Source organism: Triticum urartu, chromosome 5, assembly GCF_003073215.2.
Source record: "Triticum urartu cultivar G1812 chromosome 5, Tu2.1, whole genome shotgun sequence".
In the NCBI taxonomy this organism is placed as follows: Eukaryota; Viridiplantae; Streptophyta; class Magnoliopsida; order Poales; family Poaceae; genus Triticum; species Triticum urartu.
Window position 1 is genome coordinate 335083777 of NC_053026.1, and position 6764 is coordinate 335090540.

At 51.7% G+C, this 6764-nt stretch overlaps 1 pseudogene; it reads right to left on the minus strand.

Moving 5' to 3' along the window:
• Window positions 1-753: 753 nt before the first annotated feature.
• LOC125508887 lies at window positions 754-1731 on the minus strand (annotated as a pseudogene).
• Window positions 1732-6764: the final 5033 nt, after the last annotated feature.

The following is a 6764-nucleotide window of genomic DNA, read 5'->3' on the forward strand; positions in this document are numbered from 1 at the left end:
ATCGAAAAACCCTATGGTAAGAAAGAACTCATCTTTCAGAACAAACAAACGGTGGCTAGGAAAGATGTAGAGAGGGCATTTGGGATTTTGCTACTGTGCGATGACCATCTAGCTTCTGATATAAAAAAAATCCTTAATATATTATGACTGCTTGTGTGATCATGCATAACACGATCATTGAAAATGAGCGTGGACATGATTTAAATTACACCTTCTATGATCTGATGGGCGTACGTGTTATGTCGATGAGAAAATAGGAGCGAATCAAACGTTTCATGAAGGTGTCCAATGTAATTAGAGACTCCGAGGCACACGATCAACTTCAGAAGGATTTGATGGAGTATTGGAAATGGCATGACGAGAGAGCCGCCTAGTTCCATTAACTGTTTGCTCTATTGTGCAATAATTTTGTTGTATTTGTGTTGCATTTGATGTTGTGGATTTGATGAATTATGTAATAATTTGATATTGTGAACATGTGAAAAATTTAAGTTCTTTTCGGATGTTTTGTTTTACATCTTCACTTTGCATCATCTGTTGGAGTTACTTTTTTACATCTTCAATATACATTATCTGATGGAGTTGGCTCTTTTTTGAAATGTAAAATGTACTTTTCCAAGATGTATATTTTACATCTTTAAATTTGCAACATCTATGTACGTGATCTTGTACTCTCTTGGTTACTGAACCTTGAAGATGACTTCTTTTACACTAAAATAGTAGCATAGACCAAGGAAGAACGGTGATAGCTGCTTTTGGCAAAGGCATTGTATTCCTTCATCACCCTGCGACAGGGAATCAGATTCTCACTTCACAGCTAAGTTTTTTTTCCCCCTTTTCCTCTTTACAATCATCGAGTGCTTTTCCTTCTTCTTTTTTCTATTCAGCAGATGCTAATGACGAGTTAAGCCCTCAAGAATCAACATCATGTTAATAATTAACCATTTTTTCATTTGTACAACAGGTATCGAGCAGCACTCCTCCGGCGAAGAAAAAAATAGACAAAAGCCATGGCGCGCGCACGACGACGCGGTCCACCACGGCCCGCTCGCCCGTCCATCAGCCGGACAGGACGCCCCCGGCGGCGACGTACCCCCCGTACGACGACGCGTCCCGCCGCACGCCGGCGGCGCTGGTCCCGGCCTCGGCGCGCGGGGGCTTCTCGCGGCCGACGGCGCCGGCCCCGCCGGCCTCCTCCCTGGCCGGCAGCTCGGCGCGGCACATGGGGCAGGTGCTCCGGATCCCGAGCCAGGGCGCGATGCAGCCGGCGTGGTACCAGTGCGCGCACGGCAGCCGCACCACGGGGTCCGCCACCGCGATCTCCTCCGTGCACACCGCGCAAACAGTGCCGGCCAGGCTCGGCACCGCGAACACAGCCGGGCGGCGGCTGCCACACCGGCGCCTCCGCCGGCCCGCCGCGGGCGGCGGCGGCGGGGGCGTGGTCGACCGGGAAGGACTCCTCGTCGACGTGGTCGACCACGAGCGGGTTCCGGCCGAGGATGGAGGAGAGGAGGTACCTCGCCGCGATCCAGTCGCCGTCGTCGTCCATGCCCGAGAACTTGCTGCTCAGTTGCTCCGGGTCTGGCGCTTCCGGGGATCTGAAGAGAACGAAGAAGAAGAAGAAGAAGAGAGAGAGAGAGAGATGGGGGAGAGCGGACGGGTGCGATTAAATAGGCATGGCCTGCTACGACCATGCGGAGAGACTCGTCTGTCCCTATCCGTTTTCTTTAACTGAGAAGAAGAAAGCTGTTGCCCCTGTGAGTAATCAATTAACGACTTTGTTTAGGCGCACGCGTTTATCTTATCTTATCCTAATAATTTGGCAGTAACCAGGAACGTTTCCTTACCTCGGATTGGACAGAGTCCATCAGGAACACAAGGCCGGGTTAACGACGACGACGACGACGACGGTGTTAGCCGTCCTCACGCGATTTTAAATTATTATTAATGGATAACACACACTCACTGCTGACGCGATCAGGTTCTCTAATCTACTCTAGCTCCAGGTTTTCGCACTCTACGTGCTCGATTCTAGGGTAAACGGTTCACTCTAACGTCGCGGCCTTGCAGGTGTTAATTTGTTTGAGCCAAATCAATCGGTGGTGCATCGCTTGACAAGGAAGGAGGCGAGTGAAAGTGGAGATGCGCGGATCAGATTTTGGGTGGGTTTGTCGACGGCGCGGTGACTAGGACGTCAAGGGAGATAAGGTGTGGGCGCAGAATAGTCGGACCAGATAAGACAGCGTTGCGGCAGAACGTTTGATGATGGGAAAGGAAGCGTGCCGTTTCGTCTTCTCCTTGGGCTCTTGGTTTGGTGCACGTACGTGACCATGGCGTGGCAGGGTTATCCGCCGCACCGGCCTCAGTTCTATGGGCGTGGAGGCTCGCGCCCACGGAGAGTCCACACCCAATCTATGGGCGTGGAGGGCAGGCCGCGTGTCTCTCTTTTTTTCATATGAACTCTTTTGCCCACTGAAAGTCCCACTGAAAATAAAAATCTGCATGCGGTATTTGGATCGCAAGATCATCCTAACAAAAGATAATAATCTGAACAAAAAAGATTGGCAACGATGCACTAAGTATTGCTTTTGTGGCAATGAGGAGTTGATTCAGCATCTATTCCTTCAATGCCCAGTTGCCAAGCTATTATGGAGAACGGTCCATATAGCTTTCAATCTACCTCCCCTACGAGTAGCACGAATATGTTTGAAAACTGGTTAATGGGGTGCACCTCAAGTTTAAGTCTTAGATCTGTGTGTGAATTTGTGCTTTACTTTGGGGCATTTGGAACACTCGTAATGATTGTATTTTTAACAGAAAGAAAGTTTCGAACTTTTTGCAAGTTATCTTCAAGGCTACCAGTTGGATCCATATGTGGTCATTACTTCACAAGGAGGAAGATCGGGCGCCCACGGTCTTTGGGTGCAACTGATGAGAGATGGTCTCTCGGGATTTGTTCAACCGATTTGGTTGGCGGCCTACTAGTAGGATTTGTGATGCATGAGGCTCATTTTCCTATGATCTTTTACGTTTTAATTTACCCTTCATGCAGTCATGTACGGCAATTTATTGGTTGAACTTTGTTATGGTCGGATGATGAATTTTGATATGATAAATAAAAGGCTGCATGCATCACTCGATGTAGAGGCCGAGGGATGTCCCCTCATTTTGAAAAAAATATAAACTCGTTTGCTCAACCAAATGATTACGATCACACATCATAGCATCTATCGTCGGAATTGGCAAATTTGATCCCTCAAACGTTCGTGGATGCATGTTAGCTTTCACATCCATGTCTCTCATATCTGAAACTCAAACCCATGCAATCCATGCAACGCTATGTATAAACACGATCAACATGCAGTCCATGGTATCATCATTTCATAGCTAGACAAAATGACCATAGTTAATTGGCGGACAGTGCAAATGCATACTACAAATACTTAAAACATAGATAACATATGAATAAAACGAGAAGTTAATCGGCGAACACTGCAAATGCATACTACAAATACTTAAAACATAGATAAAATATAAATAAAACGAGAAGGATGGAGAAAATCACCATTTCCTCATTGTCCCCTCCCTCTTCCAGTCGTCGGCACGGTTGTGCCCCTTCTCCATCTAGGCGTCGGCGGGCGGTTGTGCGTCGTAGTCAGAGTTGGAGGTGGATTCGACCGTCAGGTCAGAGTCCTCGAGCATGCTTGCCCCTAGAGCCTCCGGATCAGCTGGTCCTGCTTCTTCGCATGACAGGCCACCTTCGCCTTCGACATCGCCTCCTTGTTTGCCTCGCGCTCCGACAACTCAATGTCGATTCGGAGCGCCTTGGCATTCTTGCGGTGGAGGCGCCGCGCATCCGTCTCCGCCGTCATGAGAGAACGGCGGAGGACCGACGCGAGGAGCACGGATCGATCGACACTCGCACGTGATCGGCGCGCGGTCAGCGCCTCCCCCCGCGGTCGCTCTCTACATTACTCGTTGTCTCTTGCGACGGGATGCTCGTGCCTCGGACTTGTGCGTCCTCGTGCGCGTCGGCCCGACGCGGGCACGAGGACCCAACGATGGCCGGCTGCCACTTCTAGAGCAGAGGATGGTGGTGGGCGGTGTACCTGAAGAACATTGGGAGCGGAGTGGCCTGAGCTGCGTGCCAGGCGGGACGGACCGACGACGCCTACGTGGATGGGCAACGGGCGTTGAGGAAGATGATCCGCCGCTGCCGGTGCCGCCTTAGTCGAGCCAGGACCGCCTCTGTAACGCCCGGATAATTAGGCTATAGTAAAACTCTCCTAATGATGCCATGTCATCTTTGATTACTATTGCTAAACTTTCGTTAGTTCAAACCGATTCAAAAATCAATTCAAAAAAATGGCAAACAACAAAAGTTTTTAAAAGTTGAAACAAAAATGTTCGGTCAGTGCCAAAAATGGCATAAATAATTATGGTGTAGAAGACACAATTTTACAAAATACCTAAATGCCCTAAACTAAATAAAACAGAAAAGGAAAATAAATAAAAGAAAGAAATTACAAAAAAACAAAAAAAGGAAGCCTCCCTGGACCAGGCGGCCCAGCTCACAGGCCGACCGGCCCACCTGGCCCAGCTGGCCACACCTAGCCTCGCTCCCCTGCCTCGTCCCCTTCCCTGTTCCCACGAACCGGGTCGGAACAGGGCGCGTCCCCGCCACACCCCCTCGCCGGCGTCGAGGAGGGGGATAAGGCTGCCACGCCCCGCCTCCTCGAACCCGCCTCCCACTTCCCCCCCGCTCCCTCTCTCGGTGCCTGCGCTCCCCCCTCAGATCCACCGCACTGCTTCCCCTTCCCCATCGCCGCCGAACGCCACCGCCGCCATGGCTCCGGCCTAGCCACGGCCACCGCGCCCGCCTTGCCGCCCCATTGTGTTCCCAAGGTCCGCCGCCGTCCGCTGCTTCGACTGGTGCATCCCGTTGGAGCTCGAAGCCACCGCAACGCCCGCGACGCCGCCGTCTTCCTCCTCTGCTCCGACGAGCCTTGTCGCCGCTCTTCACCAACTCCGGCGACGCCCCGTCTGCTGCTACTAAACTGTTCAGGGGCCATCTTGCGTGCTGCACGGTGAGCTCCCCCATCTTCTGCCCATCTTCGTTAGCCCCCTCGCGCACCGTAGCTGCCCCGTCGCCATTGCCGTGAGCACGCGCTGCGGATCACCTCGCCGCCGTGGCCTTGCTCTCCGTCGTGCTCACCTGAGCACGACATCGTGTTCCTGGTGCTTCTAGGAACGCAACGCGCCCGCTCACGCGCTTATCCGTGGCCGCTAGCCCCTAGCTCGACGAGCGCCCGAGCGTGCCGCCGCGGAGCTCGTCGCCGATGAGTCTCCGATGACCAAATGGTCACGGGCTCGTGCCGTAGTGCTCGCGCGCGCGCGTAGGCTTCGCCCCGCTCTTCTGTTTGTCCAGTAGCACGCCGCATCGCCGTTGCCGTTGCTCGCCCGAAACCCCTCGCCGGCGATGAGCTCGATGCGCCCTTCTCTGACCACCGCAGCTCGCTAGACTACCTCCAACCGATGCGTCGTCGTCTTGCCGTTCCAATGCGCCCGTCCGCGCTCAATTTGGTGCCCCGTAGGCAAATCCCGACGCACGCCGGCGTTCGGTCACTGCGTGCGAGCTCGCCGGAGCTACTCCGGCGGCTCCGCTGAGCTGGCACACCAGGGCCCACCCCTGGGTCACTACCTGTGGGCCTGGGGGCCCCAACTGGCCATGTTGACCGAGGTCAACTGCGCTGATGTGGCAGCTACTGCCACTGACATGCGGGCCCGCGTCATTTAAAACATTTTGTAAATAAATAAAATGCTAATTATTTCATTAATTAATTTAATTAACTAAATAGTCACTGACTACTGGGTCCCACCCACTAATTAACCCAAATTAGTTAGACTAAACCCCCTGTTAGTGACCCAGACAATGACATGTGGGTCCCACTGGACCCACCTGTCTGGTTTGACTGGTCAACTGACCAGTTGACCTGCTGACATCACTCTGATGTCATGCTTGGGGTCATCAAACACTGTTCTGGATAATGTTGGATTTAAATAAATAATTAAAATCAGAAAATGGTTTAAATCTTTAGAAAATCATATCTTTTAATCCGTAACTCGGATGAAAATACGTTCTACATGAAAGTTGCTCAGAACGACGAGACGAATCTGGATACGCAGCCCGTTCATCCGCCACGCATCCCTAGCATAGCAAACACACAACTTTTCCCCCTCTGGCTCCTCTGCCCGAAAACGCGAAACACCGGGGATACTTTCCCGGATGTTTTCCCTCTTCGCCGGTATCACCTCATGCCGCGTTAGGGCACCCCTAGCATCACGCTTTGTCATGTCATGCATCGTCATGCATTTGTTTGCATTATATTTATTGTTTCTTCCCCCTCTTCTCTCGCTAGACACCGAGACCGACGCCGCTGCTACCCAATACGACTACGGTGTTGACGACCCCACTCTCTTGCCAGAGCAACCAGGCAAGCCCCCCCTTGATCACCACATATCGCCTACTCTCCTCTATACTGCTTGCATTAGAGTAGTGTATCCTGTTACTGCTTTCCGTTAATCCTATTCTGATGCATAGCCTGTCATTGTTGCTATAACTGTTGATACCTTACCTGCAATCCTAAATGCTTAGTATAGGATGCTAATTTACCATCAGTGGCCCTACATTCTTGTCCGTCTGCCATGCTATACTATCAGGCCATGATCACTCGGGAGTTGATCACGGGTATATACTTATATAC